The sequence below is a fragment of the Aptenodytes patagonicus genome, chromosome 25 (genome assembly GCF_965638725.1).
Source record: "Aptenodytes patagonicus chromosome 25, bAptPat1.pri.cur, whole genome shotgun sequence".
In the NCBI taxonomy this organism is placed as follows: Eukaryota; Metazoa; Chordata; class Aves; order Sphenisciformes; family Spheniscidae; genus Aptenodytes; species Aptenodytes patagonicus.
In genome coordinates, this window is record NC_134973.1 from 2,112,726 (window position 1) to 2,127,028 (window position 14,303).

The 14,303-nt window shown below is 47.1% G+C and overlaps 1 protein-coding gene across 1 annotated transcript in view; it reads left to right on the forward strand.

Annotated features, from left to right (window-relative positions):
• ADAMTS10 (ADAM metallopeptidase with thrombospondin type 1 motif 10) overlaps positions 1–14,303 on the forward strand; it is a 76,740-nt gene continuing 62,437 nt past the window's right edge. The window contains exon 1 of the mRNA XM_076359345.1: positions 1–125. The gene's annotated coding sequence lies outside the window, so the exon portion shown is untranslated. The remainder of the gene's footprint in view (positions 126–14,303) is intronic.

The window sequence follows — 14,303 nt, forward strand, 5'->3', positions numbered from 1 at the left end:
CTTCTCAGTGAGTATTACTGACTCAGTCCTGCCTGAAATGGCTGTGTTTACAGAAACTCCACAGAAAAACCTGCCTGATTTCCACTAAGGACCTTGTCTGCTCTTGCTGTCCTCGAAGCAAGCAGGTAAGTCCAAACTGCCCCTCCGCTGCCTGTGGATCCCAGGCCAGGTGCAGAAATGCTTCATATACCTCCTCCCCCTTTGAAGTGGAACATGGGAGCCAGTTGGCCCCAGGGACAGTCCACAGTCCTTCTTGGAAGGAAGAATGTTAAATTCCACAGCAGCACTTGCAAGGCCCATGGAGGGACCTGGTGCTCCTGTGATGCACTCGGTGTGAAGGCTCCTAACCGTGACAGGGCTGTACCAGTCACAGGCTTTGAGAAAAGCTGGTACCATGGAGATCAGTACCCCTCTTCCCCCTTCTAAATCCTTGGCCAGAGACCTAGTGCCACCCCATCACAGTATTACTGGAGATCAAAAATAGAGGGGAAGGTTCTGCTCAAATGCTTGTGGCCTTGGTCTTATGGTACATGTATGCTAGAAGCAGCCAGTGCTGATCCAGTGGCAGGGCTAATGGGTGACTGGTTTTCTGTGCCTTCTTCCACCCAGGATCTGAGCTAGGCAGGCTGCCTTGTGTCCCCTCAGCCCTGTTAAAAACACTTATTCCCATGAGCCAGTGCTCTTGCTTGCATTTAGTGTTTGAGAGGTCAATGCACGAGCACGCTGCTCGCAGCCCTTCCTGCAGAGCCAGCCTGACGCTCGTATCTGTGCCCAGAGGCTCCGAAGTTGCCATGTGTCACCTCTGCTCCCATCCTGCAGCTCTCGGATCATTCCTTCTTGCTGCTCTGTTTCAACTTGGCCACTCTGAACCTGCCCAAGCAGGCAAGGGTGCTCATCCTTCTCCAAAAGGGAGAAACGGTGCAATAGAGCATGGAAAATTGATGACATGCTTGTTTGGTGCAGTCAGATGGCAATAAAGGCCTGAGCTCATTCATATCCTGCTGGGGACTTGTTTTCCTTCTGTGGTTATTTGTCAAATGCTAATGAGCGGAAGCAATTTGCTCCTCTAGCTTTGAGAGCAGGAGACAGGGAGGGGGCTGGGGAGGGAGAAGGCCACCTGCATGGGGCCTGGTGGGTATAACTATCTGCCTCTTTTGTTCAAGCTGTTGTTTCAACGGCTGGGATTTCCTTGTTCCCAGAAAGCAGTTTTCTGGTGTCACCCTGCTTCCTCTGAGTTTTTCCACTGATGCTTGTGAGCCTGCAATGCAGCTGCCTCAAGGGTAGCATGAGGCAGGTCTCGGTGCCTCCCCGCAGGAGGCTGGGTGGATATGTCCGCAGTGCCATAGCAGGGGAGTCAAACAGGCAGAGTGCAGCCCCCTGAGCCAAAGCGCGGTGAGAATATTGCAGTAGGAAGTACCAGTGGGTCTCTAAAACACGCAGATGGTGTGTTACTACTTCTGGATTAACACAGGTGAATTGTTGTATGCATGAACTTGTTTCCTATTTACATGTGGTCATGCCCATGGTGTATCACATGCTCTGTCTAGCAGAGTGCACCTGTTTCTTACTAAAACCTTGTTGTCTGGTTGTACACTGCTTGGGGAGTGTGGATGGAAAGACACAACTAACCATGCGGATCTTGGTAATGCTCCTCGGCACCCAAGGAGTGCAGCACAAAGCAATGCAAGTGGCTGCTCTTAGTCTGCTTTGCACTGGGTGATCACTGGCCACAAAGCTGGCTCTAGTTCTGCCACTAACTATAGGAGTTTGGGCTAAATACTTGGCTCTTTCCCTAAGGAAAGGGGTATTGGTTCTCTATCTGGTGCTTCTCTTCTGTGGAAAGATGCCTGAGCAAGTGTTCATCCTAGGTTGCAGCCTGGCAGACCCTGATAAATCAGAATGTAAAGAACCGTATTTTTCCTGAAATGCTGCAATGAGAGGCACAGAAAATTTAACTGAATGTGGTTCTTTGTTTAAACTCAACCTGACATTAATATTTTGGGAACCTCCAGTGATGTAGACAGGCACAAGTACCCTGACCCCTGCGTCCTGCACAGAGAAGATGAGAGCTTTGCCGTAGGCTTCAGTGGCTGGGTTAGTGCAGGAACAGAAACCTGAGTTTTGGTGCAACACGCAGCTGCCCTTGGAGCTGCCCCTGCTACTGGTTTGTAGTAGTACCTTCTCACAAGCCAAATGTCCCTGGTGAGCAGCTTCCCTCTCGGGGCAGCTCTGGAATAGGTGGGGTGCTGGGGTCCACGAGCAGGGTGACGCTGCTGTGTGATGGGGTAAAGCAAAGTGACTGTGTTGTCCTAAGGCAGCCTGTGCTCCTCTGTTGCATGTGGATTTAGTTTGGAAGGCTGTGAAAACACCCTGCTGATCCTTTGTAGAGCCACTGAAAACACTCCCGGCTCCAGACCCATTGATCCTGAACAGCTTTTAATTAGGGTCTAACATACATAGTTAAACACGGTACATGCAGTTTCCTGCCTGGTATACCCAAGTGCTCTTGTGGTCTGATAACTCAGCTAGGGGTCATTGCGTCTAAACAAATGATGGCAAGATGTTTGTCCTGGGGATGAATGAGCACCGAGCTTGTCCCTGCCACCAAGGTGGGGCTGGTGTTGACAACTAACCAGAGAGAAGAGTCAGTACTCCAGCAGAATCCTCTGGATTTTGGGTCTAGCAGGTATTTTCATGGAGCCAATGACAGAAAACTGCAGTAACTTGTGCATAAGTTGGAGGAGAAGGGCTCTGGCTTTTTGCTTGCTTCTACGTGGCCTCCCTGCATTACCTTGTGAAGGTACCTTTGCTGAAATAACAACTTAGCACACGACATCATGGGCCTAGAGATTGATTCCTGCCAGTGCAGAGCATTTGGGGAGTGCAAGCTGCAGAAAGATTAAATGAGATATTTACGTGAGGGATTGATGGTGAGCCTGTGGCTTGAATCCATTCCTTGGCAGTACTACAAGTAGCGCAGCCCTCAGCGGGGTGCAGTAAAGGTGACACAGACGGCTTTGAGCCGCATCGGTGCGAGAGCACTGGCTGTGACGAATCTTACTGGAAACAAGTTTATCGTGTCCTGCGCTGGCTTAGGTCCTTCTGATGGAGCAGGTACCTTCTCTGGAAGGACTGAAACCTGCTGAGCAGGTTCGATGCTGCTCTGAACAACGTGCCTTCTCACCTCTGCCCCCCTCGCTGCTCTGGGTGGTGAAGTGGCTGACAACTCTATTTCCAACCACAAAATGACGGTGTTTTTGTTACATAAACATCTGCATTTATGCTTTGCCTTTGCCATTTAAAAATAAATGTAATAGCTGAGCTTAAACTTTAGCAGCATTTATTTTTTGCAATGCCTACAGACTCCCTGGAAGATCACAGCCACTGTCTGCACTGCATAGGAGTGCGCAGTCTTTGTCCTGAAAAGGCAGGGGGAGGAGGACATAGAGGCAAATTGAGGAGGAGTGTTGTGTGCGCAGTTGTGATCAGGTCAGGTATAGAGCTCCAAAATCTTGTTCCTTGGCTCCTGGTGTCCAGGGCTCTGCAGCCACTGGACTACGATGCCTTCCTGATGGGGTGCTGACTTTTTGTACTGTACTTGGTAGGGTGCTGGGTTATCGGGTCTACTGGGGAGGGAAACGAGCTGTCTGGAGGTAACATGGGGGGGCTCACCCACCTGCTGGCCAACCTTCGGTTAAGAGTTCCTCTTAAACGCTTCATATCAGTTAAAACCTGATTCAGTGAAAATACATTGCATCTGACTTGTAGGCTAGTGCTTTGCTGCTGGTGGGGTTTCGGTCCTTTAATCGTTCTGCCTTAATTTAGCCTTGAAAGGAAACAGTTACTGTGTCTCCGCCAGTAACACCTCCCATAGGCTGTCCTCTGCTTTGGTCATTCGGCTGTTTCATATGGTAGATACTGTCAAACGTTGGTCTGTCCAAAGCTACCTGACTTCTCTGTCTACTATACAAGATGTATTTTTTAAAGGTATTCTCACTCTGGACAATATTGCTATGCAGATGTGGCACTTCGTAAGCTTATTCTGGTTTATAATCCTCCTCTGAAGCCATACCCAGAGCTCTGCAAGTCCTTCTTGGAGAGGAGCAGGATGGGGACAGGGAAGCAGGCAGTTGCCATTCAAGCCAGTACTGAGCTAGGTCGTACTGGTGCTGCGTCAGTGCCATGTGTTGAGCTTCGGCCCAGGGAGAGGCTTCCATGTGCCCTGAGCTGCCCCATAACTGTATGCAGCCACTGGATAGGGGGTTCTGCTTGGGGGCATGTTGGGTGTATGTTAGAGCTCACACGTACGGAGCTGGCATTGCTGCAGTGGCTCTCCAAACATCTCTGAAGCAGACGTTAGAGATGGTTCATCCTCATCTTCCAATGCAGCTACCCCCAACACGGGACACAGCAGCTTTTGTGCTCCCCAGTGCTGGCACAGGAGTGCCTGAAACAGGGAGACAACCTTCTCTAGCACTACTAGAGGGGATGTAGGCAGGCAGAGTGTAAATATCCAGCTCAAAAGTTGGCTGAGGCACCAAAGCAACTTCTCTGTGCTTGCAGTAAGTGCCATGGGCTCTAATGGTCATGAGTCACGGGGTTTCTCAATCTCACTTTGAAAGCCCAGGCGAAGGGGGCTAGCAGCAGATCCAAACATGACAAAACGAATGTGTTCGGCACCTGGTGTTTGCCACCGGCGCTGCAGCCGTAGCACTTGTTTTTATGAACAGAATATTACTGTAAGTAGGGTGGTTAAAAGCTGCTGCCAGGTGGGGAAGAGGCTGGCAGAGTGCTGGGTGCACTCATTGCTTCTCAGACATACAAAGATGAGTTTCGTTTACATGGAACAGACCAAAACATAGTTCCTGCAGTTTAAAAATAAAAACATGAAAAAAAAAAAATACCACCCATGTGGTTCAGTACCGGTGGCGAACATGATCTCAGCACCTTAGTGCTATTGAGATTACTTATTTCATTAGGTGATTCGATACTAGAAGTGTTGGAAATATCGCAAGTTCAGGAGAGAGCAATAAAAGCGATGAAGGGCCTGACTGGACTGATTAATGAGTACAGCTCTTAGGGATGGCGTATGCACATTAGCTGTTGACCAAGCGTGATGGGAAAATTTGAGAGCAAGGTAGAAGAGCATGATCGTCTTTCAGAGAGGAATAGCTGTTTTGGATGCGCCAATAAGATGATATGGGGATAAAGGAGAAGATATTAATCAGTGGAAAGTAAGTCTGGTTATCAAGAAACATTTCCTAACAAGAAGATCCATCAGGATGTGGAACAGGGGAAATAGTGGAAGTCCCATTGCTAGTCACTTAACACTGGATCAGAAAATGTGCTGTAGGGAACAATCCTCTACAGGCAGGAAGAAACTGGGATGAGCTAATAGGACTTTCCCATATCTAATTTCTGCAATTCTGAGTTCCATTAGGGAAAATAATACTTTCAATTTCTTTCTCTGGCCAACGTAATTACCAGTTCAGCCAATGTTCCGTGGAAAACTGAAAAACACTGAATGCAGAAGCATTTTGCTTCCGCTCTTGACATTTTTGGTGGTCTTCTGTTGAACATCAGTGTCTGAAATGAGAATGAAGTCCTCTACTTGCTTGCAGACTAGGGTTACATGCACAGCAGTGAATTTTCTCCTGCACATTTTTATAATGTGGCTCAGTGATCAGCTATGTGATGACTAAAGTGAAAAAATAGCTCATTCTCCATGGTCTGGTAAGTTCTTAGCTTTTGTCCTTTCTATGCCGTCAACGGGAGGTTGCATTAATCAGTGTCTACCCGTGCTCAGTCTGTTCTTATTACCATGGGCAAAATGCACCATCTCCCTTGAATTAACCTTGCAGCTGAACATCCTGTTGCAAGCACCCATCTTCTTTTCTCTCTTGGATGCAAGACACTAAAACGAGCAGCAGAGGGTTAACGCCGTCTTACAGAAAACCTTCTGGTCACTTAGCTTCTGCTTCAGCCTCCTGCAACCTCCCCGTGTCAGCTGGATGTGTGGGATGCCAATAACCCATCAAAACAAATTCTCCAAGGAGAACATTGTGGTCCAAGGAACAGGGCTTTGTGCTGCAGAGCCCTCTAGGCTGCTGGATTGCATCCAGCCATGGTGGGACAGGCTGGATGTTCCCGCCTGGCAGTTGGTTCAGGCACTGCTAGCAGAATTGTTGTTGCTCTCGCAGCCCGCTTCATAGCGGGTGTGTCTCGGCAGCAACAATTAGTTGCAAATAGGCTTTTCTTTAGCACTCTCAGCAGAGACGGAGTGGAAATCCTTCCAGGTCCCAGGGAAGCCAGGGCACTGGCAGCTGTGCAGGGCATGTCCTGCCCTGTGTGGGCCCAGCTGAGTTCCCAGAAGTGCCCGGTGCTGTTTAACCCTGCCCTTGTAACATGGTTTCGGAGAGATGCAGGCAGCGCTGAACACCCCTGAAAATTTTGCCTGTGCCTCGGGCGCCTATTGCCACATTTTGCTGTGGCTGTAGGGCTTTTCTCTAGACTATTGTCTGTTCCTGCATCAAAATTATGTTCCTCGGGGCAATATTTGCTGGCTCCTTTCCCAGCTCAGCCACAGCACTGGAGTCTGTGCCGACTACCTGCCTGCACAGTTTGACTCTGGCAGGACCCTCGCCGAGACCCCTCTGTCCTTTATCACTTGACGTGACAATGGCTACAGGACCTTGAACATCTGATGTAGGATTTGGGGAGGATGCTTCTTCCACTGGTTTGCAGAAATGTGCATAGTCTCACACTCATCCCTGGGGCTGTATTAATGTAATAAAATAAGCCTCTAGTTGTTATATAGTATTTATGCTGGATACTCCTACCTCTGCCTTCTTACCTCTGCGCATGAAAGATTGTAATCTCCTCAGATAAGAAACGAGGGGCAAACCATATGTGTATGTCTTCACAAGTAATCTTCAGGATCTGCACAAACATCTGACGGGAAAAGGGTCATGATTTTCACTCAAAAAAAAAAAAAATCTTGCTAACTTTCCACCTGCCCTGCGGATCTCAACAACTTTTTAGATTCCAGTGTGATCTGCTCCAGAGCCACACACTGGGAGTTTTCTAATGAGGTGGAGAAGAGGCAGGTAGGAGCAGGATAGCAGATGGGCAAGGAAAAAAACTGAATAATTTGTTCTTCACTGGCCCAACCTATCGTAACTTTGTTACTTAATAGGCTTCTGCTGAGGGATTATTTAGAAGCTTTTCAGAAGCACAAATAAATTGTTTTTTCAAAAGACTTTAAGAGTTTAAAATACTCAGTTGGCTTTAGTCTCCTGTTCTTTTTGGCCAAAATGAGAGAGAAGCTGGGCAAAATGCGGTTGTGTTAGGCATCTCAGAAGCAGAAGGACTTTCTCCGAGATTTGAGCTCGGGATTTGAGTCAATGACTGATAGGTGATGGGTCTGGTATCTCTTCCAGCTTTGTCTCTGTCATCTGCTTTTCTGTCCAGTGAATTGTTGACAGGCAGCAACAATTCTAAGTGTTTGGGGAGAGTGACTTGTTTTTGGTCAAATCCTCATAAAATAAGGTTTGAGACTATGTTCACTAATACCATCCAGGTGCTTGAGTACTCATAGTTAGTGGATAACGTAACCCCTGAAACGTCAGCTCAGTTGTTTTGCTGCTCAGTTGTTTCTGCTTTGCAGTTTTGCAGCTCATCCCAGCGCTGCCCAGCCCGGGACCCTTCCAGCAGCCCCGGGCAGAATCCAGCATGTCCCATCGACTCCATCCCACTGCAGTGCTAGTCGAGATCTGAGCAGCCCTGCCAACGCTCGCGGCGGATGAACTGGAAGGCTCAATGTTCTGCTTTGGGCTTTTAACTCTTGCGACAGAGGATTTTCTCAGTATGTGTCCAGGAAGGCTTTAAAATTGCTCTTGTCTGCTTTGTAACCTTGCTGTGCTTCAGTGCTCTCAGCTGGAAAACCTGGCAGGTAGCGAGCGATTCTCCTAAGAGCCAGGACTGTTCCCTGTCCCTTCAAAGGCTTTACCCCAGGTTTTGTCCAGGGTGAGGAGAACTTTGGTCCTTGAAAATGTGCTGATGGTGAATGTGCTCTGCACCCATGTGCCACCTTTCAATTCTTCTATATTTCTAGGCAGCTGAGGGATGACATCGGTGATGACATCCCCCCTCTCCTGCAGATGGGGAAGTTGAGGGAGGCGGAAGAGCTCATGCCATGGTAATGCCATGGGCTGGAGTTCTCCCAAGTAACCTGCGTGCTTTCGCATTATGCTGCCTATCACGGTAAGCACATGGCATCTCTAGATGATCTAGGATGGACCTTGGAAAAATAGTGAGTTTGTCATCTTTATGCATGCTTTATTATGGCCAGTGAGGCTCAGAACTGAAGTTTCTTGTGCTGTTTTAAAATCCTGTGGAATTTTCAGAAAAACGCAGCATAATCTGAAGCCTTTTACCCCATTTATTGTGCCAGACCCCTAAATCTGTTTGAGTTATTAACTCGCTGCAACAATTGTGTGTTGTCTTGTCCCCTCGGGGCACCCAGGAGATGAAGTCATTGCTTTCTGATGTACTTTAGGACCATTCAGAATAAAAAGAGCTATGTATATGTCCCAAGGTACAAGTGACAGGTCTTGCCTAAAGTTTCAACTTCTACAGCATGCATATTGTGTGGCTTATGTGCATCTGTCCCTCCTAAAGTAATTCTGTCATCGGCTGAGAGAAGTTTATAAACCTTCCTGCCATCTCTTCAGGTCCAGATGAGCTACGCAGTTGCTAATAGCTTCAGTCCTGTGAGGGTGGTTTTTTGGGTGCCCAGGAGTAGTGTCCAAGTACTGGGTTGCTGCAAAGGATCCACGTGTTCTGATGCACTTGCAGAAGGTCCTGGGTGAATCGGCTGCTCAGATCATGTAGGGTCTGGCTAATGGCACGGAGAAGTGTTTAGTAGCTGTAGCTGCCTTTAACACATATTGCCCGCAAAGATACTGCATAAATATTGCACTGGGTGACTGCAGCCAGGTGTTTCCAGTCCCTAAGCCAGCTCAGATATCTCTGCGTGGTGAACATAGTGCAGAGGCAGGCATCGATCAGCAGAATTGCGGAAAATCGGGCACCCCGGTCCTGTTGGAAGCCAAAGGCTGTTACGCAGGCTGGCTTAAGAGGCTTCAGTCCTCTGTGACTTACGAAACTAGGTCTTTGGATAAGCTGCCCTGGTATGAACTGGGAGAGGATGGCAATTAGCAACCCTATTCCTTTCAACAGTCAGAAGCAGTTTGAGGTCGTGCTTCACAAGGGTCTTCTGAAAACGCTCTGTTAGGTGATGAATTTAAGGTCCCCACGCTTGCTCTTTGGCACTTGCTACTCACTGAAGTAGCCACAGGGAAGTGGGAGATGGTCCTTGTATTGCCAAGGGCATGTTTAACATCCCAGGAAACATCTTCCCAGCTCTGCAGAAAAAGGCCAGAGCAGTGGTAAGCTACACCATGTCTGACTGGAGCCAAGGACACTGAACTGGCAGACCTGGCAGCTCCTGGCTTTAAGGTTATAAACTAGGCAAATAAAGTAGAAAGAGAGCTCAGAGCCTAACAGTCATCTGCAGCTTGACAGCAAAGTTTATTGAGCATCAGTTGTTCTGTTTGGAGTTTTAAAAGACAAAAGATGAATCTGAGCTTGAAATCTAATCTGCAACAAGGAGGGGAATTCTACAAGATCCAGCTGAGCTTCCAAAACCGCAGGTGTAAAATACTGTCCTGATGGTTAGTGACAGTCTTGATAGGTCTTCATCAGAGTGGGAGCGCAAACTTTGCCTCATTGCTGTTGTTCAGGACTTCTTCGAACACTATTTCAAAGCAGAGTGAGACTATTCCTTTACTGGTGTATGTTATGAGGATTAGTCTAACTAACTTGAGACTGCGCAGGATTACAGGGCGGTCATAGGAAATTCCTGAAGAGGAAATTCTGAAGAGGAAAACTAATACAACTGGAGGCAGGGGAAGCTAAAGACTTGGACTTCACCAGCTCTGCTCTTCTTGCAAAAGCTTATTAGCTGCAAGGGTAAGTATGTGTTTGCAGGTGATCGGCATGCGTTTGAGCAAAGCATGTGACTTGCAAGTGGTAGTTTGATTTTGCATTCACAATCAGTCATTTCCTATGTGAAAAGGCCTGTTCTGAGTGTTGAAATGCTTCACTAACAGGCAGCTTGCTATCTCTATTTTCCAAGTATAAAACAGGCATGGAGAAATAATGGGCTAGATCTGCACAGGGCTTTTTGTTTATTTTAAATAATAATGGCAAAGGCTTTTTGTTCCAATTACTTGAATAGGATTTAGGGAAGTAGAGTTATCGAAGACCTTAGTTTATGCTTTATCCTTACTGTCTTCCTTACGGTGGCTATAACTTCGTTTGTTGTCTCTCTATGGAGTTTGTAGAAAGCTGCCCGTGTTCTCCATGGCCCCTGGTATCTGTCTTATGTTCTGGGCTCTCTCCAGCCCGGCCCCAATCTCTGCTGGGCCCATTCAATTCCATACCCAGCAGGGCCTTTCCTGGCACCTCTGGGGATATTACAAGACTAAGCAAGCACATTCACTGATCAAAACTGTGTTTAAAAATGCATATTCCTGCACCAGTGAGGAAAGGACTAAACAAGTATTATATTTTAATTCCTAATCTAGTCTGTTTGATATAGCCCATCTAATGCTACCGTATGAATTAGCAGATATTCCTGGGAAAGCAAGTGCTACACAAAGTGTGTGGGGCTTTAAATTACTTGGTAACAGCTATCTGTACTCTTGTGTATTTCCAACCCCGCAGATTAATTTTCTGCATTGCCCCTTGATAGTGCCTGCCCTACTAACAGCTGCTTCGTGCATCTTTCTGTTCCCAGCCACGTTACTCAACTCAGACCCACACAATTGTTGGAGGTGAAAAAAAAATCATCTCGGAGGCATCCTTTGCCATTGGCATCTCTGCTTTTGTGCTGCCGGTCCCACCTGCTCAGGGTTTGTGTGAGTCAAAGCTTGGCTTAACTGACACATCTGTTGTCCTTTCTGACCACATTGGCCCTCTCAGATTTTTGCCGCTCAAGCCAAGTTTTACGTAGCTGGTTGAGTGGGGCTTAGATCATGTACAGAGCCTGGTGCTTCAAAGGTTTTCTGCTCTTTGTGAAGCCAGTTGCCTTACAGGGCAGTACAGAGACTGCGGCATAATTCTTGCCGACTGAGAGTTCTCAGGAAACCCTCTTTCTGGTTAAGGTCTTAAATAGGAATTAACTTTTAAAGTCATTAAACACCCACATGTGTGGATTCTAAATACTGCTGTGGCATCATCCATGTTTCTTTAGGAAATCCTATTCCCCGGAGCATTAGCAAGCTTTTCAGAGACTTGGGCCCCTTCTCTTCTCAAGAGGAAAAAGGATGATGAAAGGTTGAAAATATAAAAATCGTAAATATATCAGAAAGCATAACCTTATTTGTTCATCCCCCTGCCAGCGAAGGAGCCTTCTGCCTGATCCCTTCTCCAGTCCCCTCTCCAGTTCTGCCCATGTGATGGGTTTCCCTTGCGTCCCTGCAGCGTTTATTCCACAGTCTAATAGATCTGCCCATTAGGAAATGTTTTCTGAGGTTTAATCTCAACTTTCCTTTGTTCTAGTTTATTCCGTAACACCACGGACTGTGCTTGAATTGATGGGACTTGGAACTGTGCCTGTTTTCACAGAAAAGTGCAGAGCAATAACAGACGAGATGACAAAGAAATTGAAGGAAGTAAATGTGAGTTTGCCAGAGGCCTCTGTTTTTGAGCATACTTGCTGTTATACTTGTCAGTAGGAAATCTCTGAAGTCCTTCTCGAGTATGTGGAGCATTGTTCAGCAGGTGCCAGGTATCCTAAGTCTTCCCACATTGCCACTGAGGCTCACAGGCAGTTTAAAGAGAACCTTCCAGAGGAGACGAGTTTTGATGTCATGTCCAGAGGTAAAGGGAAGGGAATGGCTGGCCCTGAATGTTGGACTACGGGCCATTATTTCAGCATCTTCTGACCTATCTAAATCTCCCCCAACTTCAAAAAGAATGTGATGCCCCCTAACTTACACCAGGTTTTTTCCTGAACCAATGGAGTAATCGGTAGAAAAGCTAGAGCGGTTGCACGATGGATTAATCTGGGCCTATTAACGCCAACGTTTCACAGGATCTCCCCTCCCGCCACTAAACCCCCGATGCTACCAGGGTGTGCAGAAAGGTACGAGACAAGGAACAAAGCAGCCATGTCGCGTAACAGCTACCAAAGATACCAACAGCAAAAAAAGTGCCTCTTACCTGGTTTGCAGATGGGCAGGATGTCTTGTTGGGGCTTCGTTACAGCAATTTTGAAGAAAGAAAGGAAAGAAGAGGGAAAATATTCTTCGAGTGAGAAATGTGTCGATTTTGGAAGACGAGAGGGGAACGGGCCACACCATCCAGTGAGCTGTCTGGCATTCGCTAACCTCCGTTTGCTGGTTTCTTTGAAATGTGACCTATTTCCTTGTTGCACAGGAAAGGAAAGAAGAGAAAATAAAAGCTGTGTAGCTCTGAAGAGTGAAAGAGCTCTGAGACCTTCTCAGTGCCAGGGCATGGGTCTTCTATGGAAGAAAACAAATCAGAGGAAGGTGATGAAGAGCTGTCGTTATTTAAACAAATGTGGTGGGGGAAGACATTGCCTGGAGAGCAAAGCTGTCTTCTTGCCCATTGAACAGATGTTCATGGGGAAGTGAGCCTTTTTGCACAAGTACCTTTGCCATGCCATGCTGTGTCCCTTCGAAGTCACCAGAGGGTAAGGAGAGCGTAGGTTCTTTGGATTTGCCACATCCAGGCCAGAGGCTACTGAGAAAGGCCCTCTGTGTAGGGCTGCTTTGGAGGGACAGTTTGTGATGGTCAAGACGCAGGCTCAGTAACCCAAGAATCTTTTCCTAGACTGTTTTTCCTGCTCCGCTTTGTGATTCACTCTTTGTAGTGCCAAAATGGCCATAACACTAACAGCTGGTCTCACCAAATGGTGCTTATTTTTGGCAGGGTTTTCAGCTGCTCCTCAGGGACATCTCCCTTTCCAGAATGGAAAAGTTTCCACGTTTCATCACCAGCCATGGTAAACAGCTCACTACCGCTTGACAGCTCATTAGCCTGAAGAGATGGGTAAAGGGTCAGTGTTCAGTGCCAGCTTTTGGTGACTGGGGAGAAGAGCTACAGTGCCGTGACTTCTTTCTGCTGCATGCAAAGAGGTGCCCCAATGAGACGGATGGGGAATCCCAAAGTGTCTTGCTGGTGCAGGCAGAAGACTCAGTACTGTAGAAGTTGGGACTAGTGCCCTGATCATGGCAGGTTGAGCTTGCTGATGTTCAAGACAGATTGGAATAAAAACATACAGTAATAGGGTTAGATATGCAAAATGCAAGCTATCCTTGAGCATTACTCAACTGTATGGCGTTTCATTGCCAAATCCCCCTTGAGGAGCCCTTTGTTTACATTTTGACGTGGAGCTGTACAAGATGTTTACTCAGAAATCCATATTAAAGTTTTTTCCAAGGACAAGGTGAGATCCTGAGATAGAAGGGATGAGTCACTTAGGCAGTTTACAATGGTGAAAATGCAGCATCCCAACACACCCAACCTTGCAGCGCGAGCAGGGAGCTCTCAATCCTGAGCCCTCAGCAAGGCTCACCTGCACATTCATCCTTTGCCCAAAATCCCCACAAAGTTTAGGCAATGTACAGTGATCTTGATGATAATCGCTTTCTGATGGCTGTGCTTTCAAAGCTAGCCGTGGCTCTTTCAAGCTGGATTTACAAGTTTGGGAGACACTGACCCAATTTTATCTAACACCTGGGATTAATTAAGCTGACTTTAACTGTTGGGCAATTAGTTTGCATGTCTCTACACTAGTGGAAAAACAAAAAAACATTTGTTTACGGCTGGTTTCACTTGCAGGTTTTCAACCTGCAGTATTTGGGCTACAAACAAAGCGGAGTAGTTTGTTTATTACAGCAGTAGCTAAAAGACTGAATGGAGCGTTGTTGTGTTAGGTACTGTACAACCATAAAAAGGGTTAGTCAGTGGCTAAGTAGCTAGTCCCAACATGGACTTGGGGCCAGGCTGTGATGTAGAGCCAGAGCTGGGAATTTTGCCCAGGCCCTGCAGTTTAGACATAGCAAGAGAGAGTTTCTTTTATTTTTACTTTATATACAAAATGGTTATGCAAAATTACCCCATCAGGCCTCAGCATTGTTCCCTGTGTGTTTTAATGGCAACCAGGACAGAGTTTGCAGCCTTATAAGCCTTAAAATGAGCACTGGCCTCAG